Below are 23,907 nucleotides of genomic sequence, written 5' to 3'. Positions count from 1 at the left end.
CTTAATCTTAGCTCAGGTCTGGATCAGGTCATGAGGTTAAGCCTGGCGTCGGGGTTCACGCTAGGCTTGAAGACTACTTAAAAAAATGTTTGTTTTTTTTTTTTAATTCAAGACTTCTAATTACAAAACACGTGCTCTTTCCATCACACATTTGCCATTCCTAAATGAACATATATATTTACTGATTGCTTGGAAAGCAAAGCTGTGTCTGGTGAGACAACCTAGGTTCATTAAATCCATGCCAAATTAAGCATATCACTCAAATAAACCTTTATTGAGAACCTATGTATCAAGTTCTGTGCTAGGCTATGATAAACAAAAATGTGTAAAATACAGCCTGTGTCCTCAAGAGTTACTGAGAATCCCGAGGGGAAATGCCAAAGATAAATCATCCCTCACTACCACATTTGACAGAGTTTTCTATTAAATCATTGTGAACAAGATGGAGAAAAGTAGACCAAGATACTTTAGTTAGGTGACTTGAGTATCTTTGATTAGTCATAATTGAAATGTTGGGGCGCCTGGGTGGCTCAGTCGGTTAAGGGTCCGACTTCGGCTCAGGTCATGATCTCACGGTCCGTGAGTTCAAGCCCCGTGTCGGGCTCTGTGCTGACAGCTCGGAGCCTGGAGCCTGTTTCGGATTCTGTGTCTCCCTCTCTCTCTGCCCCTCCCCCGTTCATGCTCTGTCTCTCTCTGTCTCAAAAATAAATAAACGTTAAAAAAAAAAAAAATTTTGAAATGTTGCTAAAGCTGCCATTGGAGTGCTTTAAACAACATCCGAAGAGTATTGGTAAATTCGTACATGGTCTTTACTATCTTCCTTTGGACTCTGTCCTGAACGTTTCTTCAAAAAATGTTACCTACTGCCTAGCATATTTAGCAGATCGGCAATGTGTTGCAAAAACAGTGGGGATAGATAACGCGGTAAATGACAAATTGGGATTTGTAAAAAATGGACCAGTGCTAACAAATTGAAACCTGAATTAAATTTGGAGGGAAACGGCAAACAGACACTTTAATACATCACCGACGATAACAACCTCTCTGCGTGCCTCCTCAAAGCAAACGGGCAGTATTTCTTCAAAACCCTTCAAAATGTACATTACCTTGTAACTGTTATTCCACTTGGCAAATAAGTCCTAAGAAAATAAATGTAAGTAAGGAGTTTTATGCTGTAACACAATCATGGCAATATTACATACAAAGCTAAAAAAAGAAAGAGCTGCTAACAATGTAAATTCTAAAACCAAGGAGAAGAAATAGTGGACTATTGACCTGGAATATTATGCAGCCATTAAAAAAGACAGCCAGGAAAAGGTACAATGGTGTTTACAGTACAATGTAAATATTTAACATGAAAGAAGATTGCATGTGTTGTATTATAATGATATAAACAATAAAAAAAAACTAATAGAAATAAAGATTCAAAGAACTGCCTCAAAACATTAACAGTGGTTTTACCTAAGGTGGTAGAATGACCACCTCTGTTTCCTCTAGTTCCCGAATTTGTATCATGATCATATGTCCATAATAGAAAAATAAGCATTAACGTTTATTATAATTTACTCTTAACCTTTTAATTCTGAGGGTGAGTACATGGATGTTTATTCAGTTGTTCTGTGTATTTTTAGTTTCATTTTGTTTCCAAATAAATTTGTGAAGGCAAGCCGGACACTCGCTTGTTGTCCATTTCTTCAAATTTTCACTCGTCCAGTGTTTCCCAAAGTGTATTTCACGGCAGATTGGTTCAGCAGTATGTTAACTGGCTTTACACAGAGGAAAGGGTCTAGTGTTGAGACGGTTCCCATGGGAAATGCCGAGTTGAACAACTTTGTTCTTTGTTTCGGCCTTGAGTATGTTGACATGTTGTAATTCTCTAAAAGCGGGACTTAATTAGCAGAATTTACCGAATTATTTCTTACCACTTTTTTCAGAACACTTTTCTGTCTACTCCCCTTGCAGAGTCAGTGTTCCTCAAACACACTTTGAGAAACACTGTCCCAGTCACCTGCCTTCTCATTTCCCCCGTAAAACTTGCTCTTTTCACATGTGTCTGCATTCTGCAGTCCCCCATGCCAACCCTTCTACCTTGCTTTCTACTTCGTGCAGCCATGAAAAGAAAGCACTGCCTACGTCCTTAGAACAGGAGCCCCTTCTCCCATCTAGGACAGATCCTTTCATTCCTGCCCTGAACTCCCCTAATATTTCCTCGGTGGACTAAGCGTTCTCCATCCAGCATCTCCTCGGACTCTCCTCCTAGTATGTGATTATGTAAAGTTTCACACCGAAATAATGCTTAAGGCATCCATTCCTTTCTGTCGTGAACCTTTTGTAATCAGAACCGAAAGCATTTTTGTTTTTTAAAATCCCCGAAAAGAAACACTGCTGATAAGAGGGCTAACTAATAACAGCCACGTTGGAGGGCAATTTGGCAAGATTTGTAAAATTTTCAAAAATCCATACCCAAGACCCAACAATGCCACTGCTGGTATCTCCCCTAGAAAGACCCTTTTGTGCTCAAGGAGGCATACGTCACAATGTTCGTTTGAGGCGTTGTTGTTAATAGTGAAATTGGAAATTACCTAAATGTTCGTAAATAAAGAGATGGGATCTTTAAGTGCCATTATTCTCCAGGAGCCGTTGTTGCATGAAAAAGCCACAATGCAGATAAATACGGAATATAACACCTTTTATGTAAAATAAAATACATTTCCTACAACGACATATATAAATGTGTACAGAAAGGACTGGAAGGATACACATGACATTGCTAACAGGATGGGGATTAGGAGCAGTAATGAAAGGGGACTTTAGCTTCATATGTAATGGGCCAGATTTTACAAGAAGAATGGATGCCGGCTTCTGTAATTAAAATTTGACTTTAAAGAAAGACAACCCTCATCTTCTTTTGTCCTAACTTCTCTTCAGGGGCAATTTACTTGGACCACCCTTTCCACCACCAGTCCCTTCGTCTCCATTCATCCTTAATTGAGAATAATGAGAATAAGGGACGTTACCTTTGCTACGTTAAAGTCTTTTTTTTTACCGGGGCCACTGCTGATATTCATTAGCAAATTTATTGGATACTCTGTAATATTCAACAACAATAACAATTCTGCTGCGCTCCTGGCTCGGCTCCCAGTCACCCTTTCCTCTCATTTTTTCCTTCCTCCTTTTTAGTGTTGCCTCTGCCTCTGCCATTCAGCGCTGCCCGCATAGTAGGTCTTGCAGAAATACTGTGAAATGCATTTCAAGTGATCAATTTATTAAAATTTAATACAGCGCACGGGAAATCCTCTGAGGCTCAAGCTTGCGTTGTAAACACAAAATGCCATGGTAATGAGACACAAAAGTACACTGGATTTGGAATTTAAATAACTGGTTTGAAACCTGGTTGTTACTACGTTCTACCCATGTGGCTCTTAAGCAAGTCTCTTAACCTCTTAGCTTCAGTTTCTTAATTTTTAAAATGGAAATAATACCTACTTCATGGAGCTGCCCTGAGGATTGAATGATCTCTCTGCCACCGAGTAAACAAAGTTTTCATTTACAAAATAATTTTAACCACCTTTCTGTGTAGAAGGCATTCTACTTCTAACAACTTTGTATCTTATTACCTTTGATGTTCCTTCTTTTTAGCACCTGTCATACATCCCTCTACTTCTGTGATGATGACGCTGGCTGGCAATTACTGTAATGATGTCTCAAATTACAGTGTTTCACTGCTTACAGAAGCAGCCAGGCATGCTTTCCATTTCTCTTCCCGACTCTCCTGTGAAACAGTGAAAATGAGGATATTATTTTAATATTGGGAACCTGAGACTTTGAAAAGATCTCTAAGGTTCTGTGACTTGCCCAAAATTAGCTGAGGCTCTTTAAAATGCCATGTTCTAAGATTTTTCTCCTAAACTATGATCAGCTCAGTAGAGTTTATGTCCTCTCATTCTGGATCTTCTTACTGTTGCCTTTAGCCCACCTTGGGATTAAATACATTCCCTCCTTATCCTTCACTAAAACGCCTCAAGTTCATATTTCGTTCATTTGGATACTCTGTTGGAGCCCTTGAGCAAGTCTGGGGTTTTGAAACCCATAATTGCATACTGATAGGGAAAGTAACTTCCAAGATTATTTACGTGTGCCTTCATGGTTGTGTTTACACATGCAGCCACATTCCCATTTGTGGATGGAAGAACTGTGAGGAATGATGAAATCATGTTTTTCTTCTTCACCTGGTAATCTAAATGAGCATTGGTTTCCAGGTAGTCACCCACCTTGGTGAAAACAAGACTTATTCTAAATTATACCACATTTTTGAGATGTACTTACGCACCCTAATCACATTTCTAGAATGTCATGGTAGCAAATCTTCATTTTTTAAGAGAAGATTAGGTACAATTTATCAGAGCCAGTCGTCATAAATGGCAAAAATTACTGAACAGGACCATCTCATTTGTGATTCAAAATAATGATGTGAATATAAGTAAAACCAATGTTCTTGTGTGGCTTAAAAGCTGACGCTGAAAATAATTTCCTAAAAACAATGGAACATCATTAAAGGGTAAGTGTAAAATGTTCCCATGTAACTATAATAAGTATTCCACAAGGAAAGTGTTTGTTTGAGTTTATAGGCTAATGTGTTTGCTTGTTAAAAATTATTCAAGGGTCTTATTTTTCTCTCAGATCTCTTCAAAAACATTTTGTAGGCGACTTCCTACTTCTAGAGGAGGGCTCTCTCTATAGGAAGGGTTCATTCTTGAGTATCCTTTACTAAAAATAAACCTTCAGACAACTCTAAGTAACTTTCATGCTATGAAGATGACCTCCACAACTGCAAATAATCCACAAATCATATTTACTTTGGGATAGAATGTGAGAATTATCTTTTGTCTGGGTGGCCTCGAGCAATGTTCCCCCAGCAACAGTTTGCTAAGAGCTAAAGTTGATGTTAATTTGTGCTAAGTACCAGTAATTGGGAAAACTTAACATTTTCTAAGTAGGGATTGTGTCAGTGGTCGCAGCCTCCGTTTAAAACTTTCTCCAAGACAACTAGCCTGGAAACTACGTGTGGATAAGTTAGGGCTATTTTTGAGTCCCAGAAATGAATTTCACTGCCTTCATATATGTTTCTTCTACATTTGTAAAATCAAATATCGTCTTACACTCTTAAGTTCTGCTCTGTAATTCATTACTAGGTTATTAGCAACTTTCTATTGTTAACCTTGCTTGGACAACTTTTTGGTGGACTGACAACAAAAGTCTTCCGATTTGTGGCAGTTACAAATCACTGATATGTTGAAAGATTTTTTAGTGTATCTGTGACAAGGTAGCCTTTCATCAACGTCATCATACTCGTACATTTGTGTATAGTGTGCAGGTGTTAAGTCTTGGTAGTAGGAAAAAGCAGTTTGCCACCATTCTTGACAAGTTTTCAAAGGACTTGAAGACTCTCCTTCTTCTATTCCTTCTAATATTCTTATATACTCTCCTTATAACATGTTAACATTAGCGTACCTTGGAAATAACCATGATTGTGGAAGTATGTCATTTTTATCGTCCCCCACAGCTACCACCAGCCTTACAGAAGTGGCTGCAATTTAGCAAAGCCCTCTGCCACCATTTCCTGTTGATTCGGCACCCCCACTCCAGAAAGTCACTTGGATGTTTCTATGTGTGACATGCCTGTTATTATAATTTTAAATCTGACAGCTCTATGTTAATTTATTTTACTATTTCAAAGGTTAGATATTTGTTCCAGTGCAGATGTTCCAGTTTATACTCTGATGTAAAGCTTTGTATCAGGAGACTTACTAAAAGTGTATATATTAAAACAAGATTCTTAATGGGATATGCCATTAGTAAATTTAAAAGGAAGCTCCTGGAAGCAAGAAACTTTGTCTTTTGCACAGGTGTGTTCAAACTCTTCACATAACCTAGTATAGAGCAAGGGTCTAGGTACTAGAGTTGATTTAGGATTTTTGATGTTTGCCTAAGTGAAAACAAAAAGCAAGAATGAGAGTACTGATTTCGGGAAAAGAAAATTAAGGCCCAAATACTAAGTGTGAAAAAGAGGAATGTTATGTACAGATAAAAGGCAAATACAAAATAATAAACTTATATGCAACAAATAATACTATTGAATGCCAAAATGCAGAAACACTTAGCAATACAAAAGTTGGTTTGAATCACATGCACACACACAATTATAATGGTAGAGTTTAATAAACCTCTTTCGGAATTTAACATAAATAGACAAAAAAGCAAGGACACACTAATGTATTAATAATACATAATCAACTGACTTATGTTTTAGCCGAATAGAGAACTTTATACCCTCTTACCAAAATACATATTCTTTTCATGTAACCATGAAAGATTTACAAAAATTAAACATACCCTTGCCCATAATATAAACCACACTGCATTTCAAAAGATAGGGATTTGGGGGTGCCTGTGTGGCCCAGTCGGTTAAGTGTCTGACTCTTGATCTTAGGTCATGATCTCACAGTTTGTGGGATCGAACCTGGTGTCGCTCCCTGTGCCAACAGTGTAGAGCCTACTTGAGATTCTCTCCCCCTCTCTGTCTCTCCCCTGCTCACTCGCTCTCTCAAACATTTTTTAAAAAGGGATTTTACTGACTACATTTCCTGATTATAATCCAGTATAACTAGAAATCAATGCTAAAGAAAGGATCATAAAGCCCACCTACTTGGAAAGTAAGAAAAGGGAGTGTGTAATAAAGAAAAGACTGAAACTAATGAAATAGAGAACATCAAAAGGTTTAAACAGATACACTCCCGGCAAGTCTGATGATGGCAAGAAGAAAAATATACATATTATCTTCAAAACACTTATAGAAAATAACTACCAATCTACAATACAGTGTCCAAGGAAAATATTTTTTAATGTTTAATGTTTATTTTTAATGTTTTAAATGTTTATTTTTGAGAGAGAGAGACAGAGCATGAGCAGGGGAGGGGCAGAGAGAGAGGGAGACACAAAATCCAAAGCAGGCTCCAGGCTCTGAGCTGTCAATGCAGAGCCCAACGCCAAGCTGGAAACCACAGACCACGAAATCGTGACTTGAGCCAAAGTCGGATGCTTAACTGACTGAGCCACCCAGGAACCCCTTAATGTTTAGTTTTGAGAGAGAGAGAGAGAGAGAGAGAGAGAGACATACACACACACACCAGCACAAGCAGGGGAGGGGCAGAGAGAGAGAATCCAAAGCAGGTTCCATGCTGTTAGGGCAAAGCCCCACATGGGGCTCGAGCCCATGAACCATGAGATCATGACCTAAGCCGAAATCGGACACTCGACTGAATCACCCAGGCGCCCCAGAAATATTCTCTGGAAATGAAATCGTTTTCAGACAAAAGTCAGAAAATTAGTCCCTAGCAGACCCGCACTAAAGGATTTCAAATAGAAGAAATGAAGAGCGATAGGGTGAAATATGAGTAAAACCAAATGAATATGGACCATATAAAACAATACCAGTGCCCTGTGAGGTTTTAAATAGATGGGGAATGCAAAGACATGAAAACAACACATAAATCATAGGGGATGTAAGTGAAGGACCTTGAATTCCTTGCATTTTCAAAGAACAGTAGTAATTTACCTTCGACTTTAGTGAGAGATGTATATTGTAACCTCTAGGATAACTACTAAAAGTAAGAATATATAAAACTTAATACAAGAGGAAATGGAATAATCATGTATTTGACCCAAAAGAAATAAAGACAGAAAAATTGACACAGAATAAGCAGAACAAATGGAAAACAACTTTAAATATATTAAATGTAAACCTTCAAGCTCCAATTAAAAGACAAAGACTTTCAGCCTTTCCAAGCTACTTGTATAAGGGTCTGTACGACATTGTTCTGGGTTCCTGTGGTAACTTAAAGGGAATCTTTCACAATCTTTCCGGATCTTTGGGTGCTCCCCGATGAAAGAGGAGGATGTCTTCATAAGGCAGCAGGAACCCGCTTAGGTGGCACCAGCCTTGACCTCCAAATGGATTAGCACACCTACAAAAGGAAGAGTGATGGTGTCTACATCACAAATATGAAGAGAACCTGGGGGAAGTTTCTGCTTGCAGCCTGAGCCACTGTTGGTGTCAATGTCACATCCGCCAGGAATACTGGCCACCAGGCTGCGCTGAAGTTGGCCACCACCATGGGATCTGCTCCTATTCCTGGCCGCTTCACTCCTGGAACCCTTAGTGACCAGATCCAGCCTCGAAGGAGCCAAGATTTGTGGTAGCTACCAATCCCAGCCTCTCACACAGGCGCCTCATGTTGCCCTGCCTACCATTGCCCTGTGTAACACAGACTCTCCTCTGTGCTATGCGGACATTGCCATCCCGTGCAACAACAGACCTAATGGGTGGTAGAGCCTGAGGTCTACTTCTAGAGACATCCTGAAGAGATAGAGAAGGAAGAGCAGGCTGCTCCTGAAAAGGCCAGGACCAAGGAGGACTCTCAGGGCAAATGGACTGTTCCTGCCCCCTGGTTTACCGCTACTCAATCCAAGGTCACAGACTAGTCAGACGGTGCAGGTGCCCTCTGCGCCTGTCCGGTGGTTCCCTCCTGCCGCCTGGAACGTTCCGCCTGCCACTGAAGACTGGTCTGCAACTCCCACTGCTCAGGCCACTGGAAGGAGGAACGATACTCTCTGTTCTTCCACAGACTCTTAAACAGAAACAGAAATAAGGTCGATGGAAAATAAAAAGACCAAGACTTCTGGGTTGGATTAAGAAGAAAACTATCGGGGTGCCTGGGTGGCTCAGTCAGTTAAGCATCCAACTCTTGATTTCGGCTCAGGTCACGATCTCAGGGTCATGAGATCAAGCCCCATGTCAGGCTCGGTGCTGAGCTCCATGCTGGGGATGAAGCCTGCTTAAGATTCCCTCTCTCTCCCTCTTCCTCTACTGCTCATGTGCACGTGCCTTCTCTCTTTCTCTCTCTCTCTCTCTCAAAAGAAGAAGAAGAAGAAGAAAACTATATTTCATGGTTCAATCAAAGAAGCACAATCAGTATGAGTGTAAAGAATAAGGGCTTAGTTGTAGAAATTAGACCTTACACAATTGGGGGACATTTGATACAATTTAATGCCCATGATATTTTTAAAAATCCATAGCAACTAGGAATGGAAAGGAGCATATTTAATCTATAATAGGGATCCTTAAAAAAAAAACCAAAAAACCTATAGCAAACAGCATATTGGTGAACTGTTAAAAAATTTTCCCTCTGAAATCACGACTTGGATGGATGCTCACGACCACCATGTACACACCAACATGGTCCCAGAGGTCCTAAGTGACACAAAAACGGAGGAAGGGGAATTAAGGACTGGAAAGGAAGAAGTAAAACTAAAGATCCTTAGAAAACATGCTTCTGTATTATTGCTGGATACAGGGTCACCATAGACGATTCATTTGTATTTCTCTTTATCAGCAAAAATTAGAAAACTGACAAAGTTTTAAATGATACCATTTATACAATCATACCTAGAAGTAATTCTAATGAACTGTATATAAGACCTTTACATATAAAACTTTTAAAAGGTAAGATATGAGTTATTATTATTTCATGACTTCATAATACAATGTATTCATATTTCATTATTAAGGAGACCTAAATAAATAGATATAGCAAGGTCACAGACTGGAAATAGCATAAGGATGTCAGTCCTCCCCCAACTGATAAATAAGTTTGGTGCAATTTTAATCAAACCCAAGTAGGGTTTGTGTATGTGTATGAGTATACACTACAGACCAGTGAAGAAAGTTTTTTCAATAAATGATGCTGGTTCAATTAAATACAGATGGATGTATTTAATAGATTATAGGTTTAAATTTGAAAGTAAAATAAGGCTTCTTAAAAATAACATGGTAGAGGGGGCGCCTGGGTGGCTCAGTCGGTTAAGCGTCCGACTTCAGCTCAGGTCACGATCTCACGGTCCGTGAGTTCGAGCCCCGCGTCGGGCTCTGTGCTGACGGCTCAGAGCCTGGAGCCTGTTTCAGATTCTGTGTCTCCCTCTCTCTCTGCCCCTCCCCTGTTCATGCTCTGTCTCTCTCTGTCTCAAAAATAAATAAACGTTAAAAAAAATAATAACATGGTAGAGGGGTGCCTGGGTGGCTTAGTTGGTTAAGCATCCGACTTCGGCTCAGGTCCTATCTCGCAGTTCTTGAATTCAAGCCCTGCATTGGGCTCTGCACTGGCAGCTCAGAGCCTGGAGCCTGCTTCGGATTCTGTGTCTCCCTCTCTCTCTCTGCCCCTCCCCTGCTTGCGCTCTGTCTCTCTCAAAAATAAACATTAAAAAAAAATTTTTTTTAAATAACCTGGTAGAATATCTTTGTGATCCTGAGGTAGCAAAGATTTCATGAACAGGACGTAAGGACATTAACAGAAAAGAGTAAAAAAAAAAAAAAAAAAAAAAAAAAAAAATTCTAAAATTAACAATTTAATCTTTAAAGTGAAAAGAATCAGATAAAATTTTTACAACACATAAAATAGGTAAATAATATATAAAGAATCCCCTCAAAACAATAAGAAAATGATAACCCAATAGAAAAATTAGCAAGAGACTCAAACAGGCACTCCTCAAAAGATGATATACAAATAGTCAATAAGTATGAAAAGGTTTTCAACCTCATAAGTAATCAGAATGAAAAAACAAAAGCGTATACTACAACATAGCTGACAAAAATGGCTAAAATTTAAAAAGGACAATACCAAGTGCTGACAAAGAATATGTAGTAACCAGAATCTTTAATATACTGCCAGTGAGACTTAAAATTGGTACAACTACATTGGGAAAATAGTTGCTGCTATGAACACGGGCTTTATTAAAATTAAAGAAATGCAAACACAACCGTTTAACTTCTAGGTGAATTCCCAACAGAAATGCATATATTTCTTGGCAGCAAATGTGTGCCAAAAGGCATGTACATTATTCCTAAAAGCGTCATTTATTATAGGTCAATAGGAAAAAAAAATGCTAATGCCTATAAACTTTAAAATGGACAAATAAGTATGGAATGTGTGCATCCAGTAGAATACTTGAGACCAATAAAAATGCATTAACTATTGCTTCATGCAGCAACGTGGATGGAGCTTATTATACTGTCAAGAGAAAGAACTCAGGGAGTACATTAAAAAAAGAGTACTTTGGGGCGCCTGAGTGGCTCAGTCGGTTAAGCGGCCAACTTCAGCTCAGGTCATGATCTCACGGCCCATGAGTTCGAGCCCCGCGTCGGGCTCTGTGCTGACAGCTCGGAGCCTGGAGCCTGCTTCCGATTCTGTGTCTCCCTCTCTCTCTCTGTCCCTCCCCCGCTCACGCTCTGTCTCTCTCACTCTCTCAAGAATAAATCAACATTAAAAATTAAAAAAAAAAAAAAAAGAGTGCCTTATATATGATTCCACTTATATAAGTTTATAAAAGTCTGAGGGCACCTGGGTGGCTCAGTTGGTTAAGCGTCGGACTTCAACCCAGGTCATGATCTTTTAGTTTGTGAGTTCGAGCCCCACATCACCCTGCACTGACAGTGCAGAGCCTGATTAGGATTCTCTTTTTCCCTCTTCCTCTGCCCCTTCCCCACTTGCACACACTCTCTCTCAAAATAAATAAACTTAAAACAAAATTTTTTTTAAGTTTATAAAAGTTTGAAAACAGGCACCTGGGTGGCTCAGTCGGTTACACATCCAACTTTGGGTTCAGACCTCTCATTGGGTTCTGTGCTTGGAATTCTCCCTCTCTCTGACCCCCCACCTTTCTCTTTCTCTTTCTCTCTTAAATAAACTGGGGCGCCTGGGTGGCTTAGTCAGTTGAGTGACTTCAGCTCAGGTTATGATCTCGAGGTTTGTGAGTTTGAGCCCCTGCCATCAGGCTGTCTTCTGTCAGCACAGAGGCCATTTCAGATCCTCTGTCCCCCTCTGTCTCTGCGCCTCCCAGCTCGTGATCGCTTGCTCTCTCTCTCTCTCTCTCTCTCTCTCAAAAATAAACATTAAAAGAATAGTAATAAATAAATAAACATTTTCTAAACCTTTGAAAACAGGCATAACTAATCCGTAGTGTTGAAAGTCAGTATGGTGACTATATTTAGGAAGGAGAGAGAAAGGCATTTGGGAGCGGACATGTAGAGGACTTCTGGGACAATAGTGATGTTTTATTTTTTGACTTGGGTAGTGGTTCTATGGGTTCCCTATGTGATAATCCATTGGTCAGTACGCTTCTGGATCATTCGTTTTTCTCTATGTTCTACTACCTTTTAAAGTATTGTTAGTAAATAACATAACAGACACCATTAGGAATTTGAAAGGTGCTGTGACAGTAGATATGGAAGAGATTCATAGATTTTTATGTGTGATAAAACACGCAGCATAAAATTTGCCATCTTAATCACTTGGAAGTGTTCAGTAGAGTGTTAAGTAAATTCACTTTGATGCAAAACAGAGCTCCAGAACTTTTCATCTTGCAGAACTGCCTAAATTCTAAACAATTCCCGTTTCCCCCCGCCCGTAGCCCTTGGTTAACCTCCACTCCACTTTCTGTTTCTATAAATGTGACTGTTTTAGATACCGCATACAGGTGGAATCCTACAGCATCTGTCTTTTTTTTTGCCTGGCCTCTATCACTTAGCATAGTGCCCTCAAGGTTCATCCAGAATTTATTTTCTTTCTAAGACATAGGATACTCCATTGTATGTATGTACCACATTTTGTGTATCCATCCATCCCTTGAGGAATAGTGATGAATGTCTCTGGCTGTTGTGACTGGTACTGCTATGAACATAGGTGTGCAAATCCCTCTCCAAAACAAACCCTGCTTTTTCTTTTGGATGTATACCCAGAAGTGAGGTTGCTGTATCGTACATCGCTACTATTTTTAATTTTGTGAGGAACTGCCACACTGCTTTCTAGGGCAGATGCACCATTGCACAATCCTACCAAGTGCTGGAACCAAACTGGGACCAAAAGGGTTCCCATTTGTCTGCATCCTCACTGACGCGCTTTTTTGTGTGAAATAGTAACCACCCGGAAAGGTGTGAGATGAGATCTCATTGTGGTTTTGAGCTTAAAAGTATGTTTTCCTAAATTTGAACATCTTTTTTTTTTTTTAATATTTATTTATTTTTGAGAGGGTAGGGGGTGGGGAGGGTCAGAGAGAGAAGAAGACCGAGAATCCCAAGCAGGCTCTGCATCATCAGTGAGGAACCCAATGCGGGGCTCGATCTCACAAACTGTGAAATCATGACCTGGGCCGAAACCAGGAGTCAGACACTTAACCAACTGAGCCACCCAGGTGCCCTCTAAAATTAAACATCTGTATTGAGTTATAATTCACATATCACACAATTCACCCATTGCGGGTGTACAATTCAGTGGTTTTTAGTATATTCACAGTTTTCGTGCTTCATCACCACAATTTTAGAGATTTCCATCACCTCAAAGTGAAACCACATGCCCTTTAGTGTTCATTCCCCTGTGTCGACCCCAGCCTTTAACAAACACTTTTGTACTTTCTTCCTCTGCAGATTTTCTGTGGATTTCCCTTTTTTGGAAATTCCGATGGTATTTTTAAAGGAATGTTTGCAATGCTATGACAGTGAAATTCAAGATCTAGAGGAAATGGATGCTTTCTCGGCAAAATTTAAATTTTCAAATGGACCCAAGAAGAGGCTGAAAACCCAGAAGACCCATAGAACTAGAACATGAATTTGAAATGTAACTTTTAAAATACATGCCAAATCCAAATAGCTTTGCATCTGAATTTTACGTATACTTCCAAAAACAGAAAATTCTCAAGGACTATTCTTGAGGCTAGAAAAAGAGAATGTTTTCACTTTTTGAAACTAAGATAAACTTACTACCCAAACCTTGTTTTGTTTTTGTTGTTGTTGTTCTTTCCAATTAAGTAGGCACCATGCCCAGTGTGGGGCTTAAACTCATGATCCTGAGATCAACAGTCACATGCTCTACCTACTGAGCCAGCCAGGTGCCCCATACGACCCAAACCTTGTAAAGATATTGCCAAAATAAATAAATCCATTGGCTAATTTCACTAAGGAATATGAACATAAATAGGCTAAATAAAATATTTGCAAACTGAATCAGTAACTATTTATTTTTTTTTTTAATTTTTTTTTTTAACGTTTATTTATTTTTGAGACAGAGAGAGACAGAGCGTGAACGGGGGAGGGGCAGAGAGAGAGGGAGACACAGAATCGGAAGCAGGCTCCAGGCTCTGAGCCATCAGCCCAGAGCCCGACGCGGGGCTCGAACTCACGGACCGCGAGATCGTGACCTGAGCTGAAGTCGGACGTTTAACCGACTGAGCCACCCAGGCGCCCCTGAATCAGTAACTATTTAAAATAATTTTAAATATAAGCAAGTTGAATGTAAAAGAATAATAAATCAGGGCGCCTGGGTGGCTCAGCTGTGCTGCAAGGATAAGACAGATATGGGATTTTAAAGACTTGGTTTAAGCAAACAAAAATATACGCTATCTCATGAATAATTTTGTATATTCCATGTTGGAATGATAATGTTTTAAATGTATTGGGTGAAATAAAATATAATATTAAAATAGTTTTCACCTGTTTTCTTTTTACTTTTTTAAAACATGGCTAGTAGAAAATTTTAAATTTTGTGTGTTGGCTTGCATTATATTTCTGTTGGACAGCACTGCTGTGTGTCAAATACCAATATACATTAAGGAAAAAGTCTAAGGTGGCTGAATATTAGATAATTATATAAAAATAAATAATTTTTATGCCTTAAGAACCAATTAGAAATGGAACTAGAGAAGATATCTGTAGGGGCGCCCGGGTGTAGAGATTACTTAAAAAAATAATAATTAAAAAAAAAAAATTTTTTTTACGTTTATTTTTGAGACAGAGAGAGACAGAGCATGAACGGGGGAGGGTCAGAGAGAGAGGGAGACACAGAATCTGAAACAGGCTCCAGGCTCTGAGCTGTCAGCACAGAGCCCAATGTGGGGCTCGAACTCACGGACTGCGAGATCATGACCTGAGCCGAAGTCGGTTGCCCAACCGACTGAGCCACCCAGGCGCCCCAAAAAGAATAATTTTTAAAAAAGAAAAGATATCTCTACATATAGTAGTGAGAAAACTCTACATCCCGCAAAATTATATACATAAATCGAAATCCCTACAAGAGAATGGGGTGTTGGGTTTTTTTAGCTCGGTTGTTTGTAATATTTATTTTTGTGTGGTACCTGAAGCAAATAATTTAATAGCCCTAAGAATAAATAAATATGGAAACGAGGGAAGACCTGCTTCATCAGATAGTAAAACTTTGTTATAAAGCTCCTGTAATTACAAGAGTACAGTACTGGGATAGGAACACATGACTAAATAGTAGAAGAAAAAGAGATCCAAGTTTCATGAAACATAATCTGTGGCAAAGGCGTTGTTTTAGTTCTGTGAGAAAAGGAATTTTTAAAAATAAATGTTGCTGTGATATATTTCTATTTTAGAAAACAAAACAGGATATGAAAACAGTGGAAGGATCCAGTATATAAAAATAAAGTCCAAATGGGATACAAAAAATAAACAAGAAAGTTTAGGAGAATGTGTATATAATAATTGTGTCCAAACCTTAAACAATTGCTGGAACCCAGTAAGCAAAAGAGAGAAATGAGATCCAGAAAATGAAACTCAATTGAAATAAAGAGAGAAAGAAATTCTAACATTGAATAGTGAGGGGAAGATAGCATGACAGCATGGTGGGCATACCTTCCGGATTTTGAACTGTTTTTTTTTTTTTTATAAAAAGCTTTAAATAGTATGAATGGATAACTTTGATAAAAAAATTAACACTAAGATTAAAAAAGAGGTGTGTGTGTGTGTGTGTGTGTGTGTGTGTACATGATAATAAAATTTGGAAGTATTTATGATGATTTTGTACGGCTAGCCCATCAAATTCACCAAGAATTCTCTCAAATGTTACTGCCCCCGTTTTCAAAAGAAAATGAAGCTAAGAAAGATTAAGTAAATCAGCTAAGATCATACCGCTAAGTAAAGACAGCCATATTTCAACCTAGGTCTAGACCATCTAACGTTAAGAGCTATTTTTTCAATACTTCCGGTAGAATGAATGTTGTTATTCCTTTTCCCCGAATGTACCCCTCCCACCTAGTTGTACTTTCCCTTCTCTGTACTCTCCCAACTATCCCCTGGACAGGTATATAATTAGGTAATTTTTGTTTAGGCCAAATATTCACAGTGTATTAAGGAAAGTGGAGCCTATTACATAAATGTGTAATCAATCCCTCGCTTCAGTTATTTACATGCTAAAAAGCCAAATTAGAATTAGATCAGAGTTTTCAAAGGAAAAGGATCACCAAAGTAGAGACATAGTCGTGGTAACTGCTATTAGAGGACTAGTTACTTGTCGGTTATTTCCCCTTGGATTTGAATTAATCAGATGTGTGAGTTTCTTAGAAGCTGTCAATTTTGATAGTCACATACAAGACATTTGGCTGCATTTGTAGGCTCAGATATTTTCTTAAAAGCTAAGGAATGCAGCTAGAACTGTTGTCTCACCACATAACTGTAATAGGATTATATACACTTAGTAATTATACTAAGGCGAAAAGCAAATACTTACTGTGATTATATAATTCGGTACCATTAATGAAAGGCAACTTTTAAAAAGGAAGGTTTGTAAAAAAACAAATAAATAATAAAATTTAAAAAAATAAAATAAAATAAAAATCAAGGTTTGTAGGAGAAAAGCCTATACTCAAGAGCAAAAATGGGGTGCCTGGGTGGCTGAGTTGGTCACGTGTCCAACTTCAGCTCGGGTCATGATCTCCTGGCTCGTGAGTGAGTTCAAGTCCCGCGTCAGGCTCCATGCTGAGTGCTCAGAGCCCGGAGCCTGCTTCGGATTCTGTGTCTCCGTCGCTCTCTCTCTCTCTCTCTCTCTCAAAAATAAACATTAAAAATTTTTTTAGAAAGAGAAAAATGGTTCTCAGTCCACACATATAAAGAAGAAGAAGGCGAGAGGAAGAGGAAAGAGAAGAAGACGGGAGAAAGGAAGGGAGGGAAGGAGAAAGAAAAAAAGAGTGGGGCGGGGCTTTGGGGGAGGGGGGTGAGAGAGAAAAGAAGGAATACTAGCCAATGGTTCCCCCGGAGCAGCAACTCAAACCATCACCTTGAGATTAACCCCCCAATGCGAACTTACAGGAGGGTGTGAGAAGTGTTCGGCCTGCAAGGAGAGGGATAAGTATCCAGGTGGGAGCAGTTGTTCATACCTGTGTATTTGAAGGTTTAATAACTAGAGGTCAATCTACTCTGATAAAACTGGAGGTGCATGTGGCCCTGTAAAGGCCTTGGGAGGGGCCCTAGCAACGTGTTCTCACGGGCATATCTGTTTGTAAGATTTTCGAAAGTAATGTATTTTAACCGTAGCTAGTTAAAGCTCTTATTTCCTTCCGCTCAGACTTCCCCTCGTGTTATGTTTGGGATATAGTTACTTAGCTTGGGTTTAATGGAATAGTCATGGGATTCATAGTCACTCCTATGTACAGGTAAGTCATGGAGAGTCATCCAGATTATAGGAATGGCTTCCAAGAGCACTCCTCCCTCTCAATGCCTACCCACCGTGAACCATAACACAAAGATCTAGGACTAAAGCCAAGCCTGTAGCCTACTCTGTAGAAAATTCTTCCAGTCAATTCTTCCAACTGGGAACATATGAAATTGTAAGCTGGGGGCTTTGGCCCTCATCAACACCTTACTTCAAATGGAAGTCCTCGCCTGTCAAGAACGTGTTCGGTAATGCAACGCGTACAAGTATAAACGAACCATTCCTTAAAAAAAAAAAAAAAAAAAAATGGGAATGGCACAACATAGAATTTGTCAGAACCCCTGTGTTTGTGGGGCAAAGCCTGTAGCAGCATTACAAACTGCAAATGTGTCTTTGTGTGAAGTTGTGTTTTATGCTTCCATGATTGGATTGAGTCTTGGCATATCTAACACCTCTTGTCCTGACAAATTCTGGCGGTTCTGGACAAGACGGCATGCCGAGCTGGCACCAAGGCAGTGAAATGGCCCTGAAATCTTGCCACTTACATGTGAAAGAAATTTGATTAGGATTTTCCCAGGTTTGACAACAGTTCTGAAAATTGTCGTTGCGGAACCAATCATGAATGGTGTTGCAGAAATTTTCAACTATTAATAACAAAAGAATTTTGATTGGCCATCATTATAAAAGACTCAATTATCTTTCTGTTCTCTCTAGAGAATATGATTTCTAAAAACAGTGATATAAAAGAGGCAACAAAACATTAGGCAGCCAGAAAAAGTAGGAAAAAGTGATTTACAGATATGTCAGCCAGGTAATAATTATTTAACTAATTAAAATAGCTTAAATGTAGAAATAAAATTATTTATCTCAATTTAGTGACATCTCTGGTATTTGTCAGCTTTTAAAAATCTGTAATTCCCAGGACGCTTGGGTGGCTCAGTGAGTTAAGCATCTGACTCTTGATTTCAGCTCAGGTCATGATCTCACGGTCGAGAAACTGAACCCCACGCCAGGCTCCGAGCTGAGCGTGAAGCCTGCTTGGGATGCTCTCCCTCTCTCTCTGCCCTCCCCTGCTCGTGCTCTCTCTCTCACAATAAATAATAAATAAACATTAAAAGAAAAAAAATGGGGCACCTGAGTGGCTCAGTCATTTAAGCATCCAACATCAGCTCAGGTCATGATCTCGAGATTTGTGGGTTCAGGTCCTGCTTTGGATCCTCTGTCTTCCTCTCTCTCTGCCCTTCCCCCGCCCTCTCCCCAAAATAAATATTTTTTTAAATGTTAAAGTACATTTAAAAAAGAAAGAAATGGGCAGAAGACATGAACGGACATTTCTCCAAAGAAAACGTACAGATGGCCAAGGGACACATGAAAAGATGCTCGACATCACTCATCATCAGGGAAATCCAAATCAAAACCACAAAAGATACCACCTCACATCTGCCAGAATGGCTCAAATTAAAAACACAAGGAGCAAGTGTTGGAGAGGATGTAGAGAAAAAGGAACCACTGTCGGTGGGAATGCAAACCGGTGCAGCCACTGCGGAAAACGGTATGGAGGTTCTTCAGGAAAACTAAAAACAGAATGACCATACGACCCAGTAATATCACTACTGGGCATTTACGCAAAGAAAATGAAAACACTAATTTGAAAAGATATATGTGTCCTGTAGTCCTTGCACTTATTAATCTACAATAGCCAAGATGTGGAAGCAGCCCAGGGTCCATATGCACAGATGAATGGATAAGGAATAGGGGGCATGTATATATATTACTCAGCCATAAAAAGGAATAAAATCTTGCCGTTTGTGACAGCATAGATGGATCTAGAAAGTATAATTATAATACTGAGTGAAATAAGTTAGAGAAAGACAAACACCGTATTATTTCGAATATATGTGAAATTGAAGAAGCAAAACAAAGAAAAAAAAAGACAAAAAAAAACCCCAGACTTAAATATAGAGAATAAAGTGGTTACCAGGCAGGAGGTGGGGAGGGATGGGTAAAGTAGGTAAAAGAGATTAAGATACAATTACCGTGATGAGCACAGAGCAGTGTATAGAATTGTTGAATCGCCATATTGTACACCTGCAGCTAATATCACACCACACGTTAATTATCCTGGAATTTTAAAAACACGTAAAAATTTGTAATAGTTCTATCTTTTCCAATTCTAAATAAATATTTACTTTTGTGCCTAATTGTATGTTTATAATGTTGCACATTCTTTTTTTTTTTTTAATTTTTAAAAATGTTTATTTTTGAGAGAGAAACAGAGAGAGAGAGAGACAGAGTGTGGGTAGGGGGAGGGGCAGAGAGAGAGGGAGACACAGAATCCGAAGCAGGCTCCAGGCTCCGAGCTGTCGGCACAGGGCCCCATGTGGGGCTCAAACTCACAAACCACGAGATCATGATCTGAACCGAAGTCAGATGCTTAACAGACTGAGCCACCCAGGCGCCCCTGCTGCATTCTTTTTTTTAAAAAAGAAGCTTCTCTAGGGACGCCTGGGTGGCTCAGTCAGTTAAGTATCTGACTTCGGCTCAGGTCATGATCTCCGGGTTCACGGGTTCGAGCCCCGCATCGGGCTCTGTGCCGACAGCTCAGAGCCTGGAGCCTGCTTCGGATTCTGCATCTCCCTCTCTCTCTGCTCCTCCCCCATCTCAGGCTCTGTCTCTCTCTCTCAAAATAAATAATAATTAAAAAAAAAAAACGTTCCCCTGGGGCGCCTGGGTGGCGCTGTCGGTTAAGCGTCCGACTTCAGCTAGGTCACGATCTCGCGGTCCGTGAGTTCGAGCCCCGCGTCGGGCTCTGGGCTGATGGCTCGGAGCCTGGAGCCTGCTTCCGATTCTGTGTCTCCCTCTCTCTGCCCCTCCCCCGTTCATGCTCTGTCTCTCTCTGTCCCAAAAATAAATAAAAAACGTTGAAAAAAAAAATTAAAAAAAATAAAAATTAAAAAAAAAAATAAATAAATAAAAACGTTCCCCAAATTATATATGATTCAAATCCCCCCTCTCCCTGCCAAACCTGGATCCTCCCTTTGGCTCTGACGGCAAGGGAAAGATACCCCAGGACCTAGGGTGTAGGGTTTATTTAGAAAGTGGAGACAGGTATACATAGCAAAATAAATGAGTAAGTGAAATAATGAACCAACGGAAAGAGAAGCCTGCTCACGGCTACGGCCCCAAATTTAGAAGCCTAGTTTCTCTTAGACTACACAAATACACTTGGGCATCATGTGTTCTGGGCCCTCTCTGCTCCTCCTCCTGTACAATATTCCTCGGTGATCCCACCCAGTCAACTCATGGCTTGAATACCATTTGTAGACTGGTGACTCCCAAATTTATGTCTCCAACCCAGACTTCTCATCTGACTTCCGGACTTGTTTGTGGATGCTTACCTGACATTATCACTTGAATTTTCACAAACGTTTCAACTGTACCATGTCTAAAACTGCAATCTCAAGGTTTTTACCAAACTTCTCTGCCAGTCTTTCCCATCTCGGGAAAGGGAGTCTTTAAAGGCCCAGTTACTTGGGGGGCCTGGGTGGCTTAGTCGCTTAAGCGTCCGACTTTAGCTCAGGTCATGATCTCGCCATTCATGGTTTCAAGCCCCATGTCGGGCTCTGCGGTGACAGCTCAGAGCCTGGAGTCTGCTTCGGATTCTGTGTGTGTGTGTCTCTCTCTGCCCCTCCCCTGCTCACATTCTTGTCTCTCTCTCTCTCCCTCTTTCTCTCAAAAATAAACATTAAAAAAATAAAAAATAAATTAAAAAAAAAAAAAAAGACTCAGTTTCTTAAGCCAAAAACCCGAAGGTCATCCTGAGCACCCTACCTCCCAAACTCCCTTTACCCTACCTTCAAAATAAATTCACCATCTTCTCTTCCCCTCCACTCCCATGGCCCTTGTTCATACGATCATCATTTTTCTCCTACATGATTATGTTAGCCTCCTACTTTATCTTGTGCAATCCATTTTCCAAAGAACAGCCAATCAACATTTTAAATATATATATTGTCAAAGGGTATAAACTTCCAGTTATAAATTGAGTAAGTTCTGGGAATCTAATATTCAATGTGGTAACTAACTACAGTTAAAACTATATCACATAGTTAAAAACTGCTGAGAAAGTAGATCTTCAATGTTCCCACCACGCATGCAAAAACTGTCATTATGTGAGATGATGAATGTGTTAATCTTATTATGGTAATCGCTTCACAACATATCCTTGTATTAAATCATGTTGTATGCCAGGGTGCCTGCGTGGCTCAGTCGGTTGAGCATCTGACTTCAGCTCAGGTCATGATCTGGCAGCTCACGAGTTCGAGCCTGGTTTATGAGTTCAAGCCCCACAACAGGTTGTCTGCTGTTGGCATAGAGCCCACTTCAGATCTTCTGTCCCCCTCTCTCTCTACCCCTTCCCCCCTCTCTTTCAAAAATAAATAAACATTTTTTTAAAAAATACACTAGCAAACCCGATCCAATAATACATTAAAAGAATTATTCACTACAATCAAGTGGGATTTATTCCTGAAATGCAGGGGCAGTTCAATATCCACAAATCAATCAATGTGATACATCACATTAATAAAAGAAAGGATAAGAACCATATGATCCTCTCAATAGATGCAGAATTCAGCAAAGTTGCAGGATATAAAATCAATGCACAGAAATCGACTGCATTCCTATACACCAATAATGAAGCAGCAGAAAGAGAAATCAAGGAATCAATCCCATTTATAATTGCACACACACACACACACAAAATAAAATACCTAGGAATAAACCTAACCAAAGACATGAAAAATCTATACACTGAAAACTATAGAAAGTTTATGAAAGAAATTGAGAAGACAAAAAATGGAAAAACACTCCATGCTCATGGACTGGAAGAACAAATATTGTTAAAATGTGGATACCACCCAAAGCAATCTACACATTCAACGCAATCCCTATCAAAATAACGCCAGCATTCTTCATAGAGCTGGAACAAACAATTCGAAAATTTGTATGGAACCAAAAAAGACCCTGAATAGCCAAAGTAACGTTGCAAAAGAAAACCAAAGTTGGAGGCATCACAATTCCAAACTTCAAACTGCATTACAAAGCTGTAATCATCAAGACAGTACGGTACTGGCACAAAAACAGACACATAGATCAGTGGAACATAATAGAGAACCCAGAAATGGACCCACCAACGTATGGCCAACTAATCTTTGACAAAGCAGGAAAGAATATCCAATGGAATAAAGACAGACTCTTCAGCAAGTGGTGCTGGGAAAACTGGACAGTGACCTGCAGAAGAATGAACCTGGACCACTTTCTTACACCATACCCAAAAATAAACTCAAAATGGATGAAAGACCTAAACGTAAAATAGGAAGCCATCAAAATCTTAGAGGAGAAAACAGGCAACAACCTCTTTGACCTCGGCCGCAGCAACTTTTTACTTGACACGTCTCCAGAGGCAATAGAAACAAAAGCAAAAATAAACTATTGGGACCTCATCATGATAAAAAGTTTCTGCATGATGAAGGAAACAATCAGCAAAACTAAAAGGCAGCCAATGGAATGGGAGAAGATATTCTCAAACGACATATCAGATAAAGGGTTAGTGTCTAAAATGTATAAAGAACTTATCAAGCTCAACACCCAAAAAAACAAATAATCCAGTGAAGAAACGAGCAAAAGACGTGAATAGACACTTTTCCAAAGCAGACATCCAAATGGCTAACAGACACATGAAAAGATGCTCAACATCACTCATCATCAGGGAAATATAAACCAAAACCCCAATGAGATACCACCTCAAACTTGTCAGAATGGCTAAAATGAATAACTCAGGCAACAACAGATGTTGGTGAGGATGCGGAGAAGGAGGAACCCTTCTGCACTGCTGGTGGGAATGCAAACTGGTGCAGCCACTCTGGAAAACAGTATGGAGGTTCTTCAAAAAACTAAAAATAGAACCAACCTATGACCCAGCAATTGCTCTACTAGGTATTTATCCAAGAGATACAGGTGTGCTGTTTCGAAGGGACACATGCACCCCCGTGTTTATAGCAGCACTATCGACAATAGCCAAAGGATGGAAAGAACCCAAATGTCCATCGACGGATGAATGGATAAAGAAGATGTGGTATACATATACAATGGAGTATTCCTCGGCAGTCAAAAAGAATGACATCTTGCCATTTGCAACAATGTGGATGGAACTAGAGTATATTATGCTAAGTAATATAAGTCAGTCCGAGACAGACAAATATCATATGACTTCACTCATGTGGAAAGAAACAAAACAGAGGAACATAGGGGACGGGAAGCAAAAATAAGATAAAAACAGCAAGCGAGACAAACC

At 39.6% G+C, this 23,907-nt stretch overlaps 1 protein-coding gene across 3 annotated transcripts in view; it reads left to right on the top strand.

The window, feature by feature from the left end:
• Nucleotides 1-23,907, top strand: part of FLT3 (fms related receptor tyrosine kinase 3) — a 122,090-nt gene that overhangs the window by 1,964 nt on the left and 96,219 nt on the right. The window lies entirely within an intron of this gene.

Source organism: Panthera tigris, chromosome A1 (assembly GCF_018350195.1).
Source record: "Panthera tigris isolate Pti1 chromosome A1, P.tigris_Pti1_mat1.1, whole genome shotgun sequence".
In the NCBI taxonomy this organism is placed as follows: Eukaryota; Metazoa; Chordata; class Mammalia; order Carnivora; family Felidae; genus Panthera; species Panthera tigris.
The sequence above is the reverse complement of the archived record's forward strand: the minus strand, read 5'-3'. Positions and strand labels throughout refer to the sequence as shown.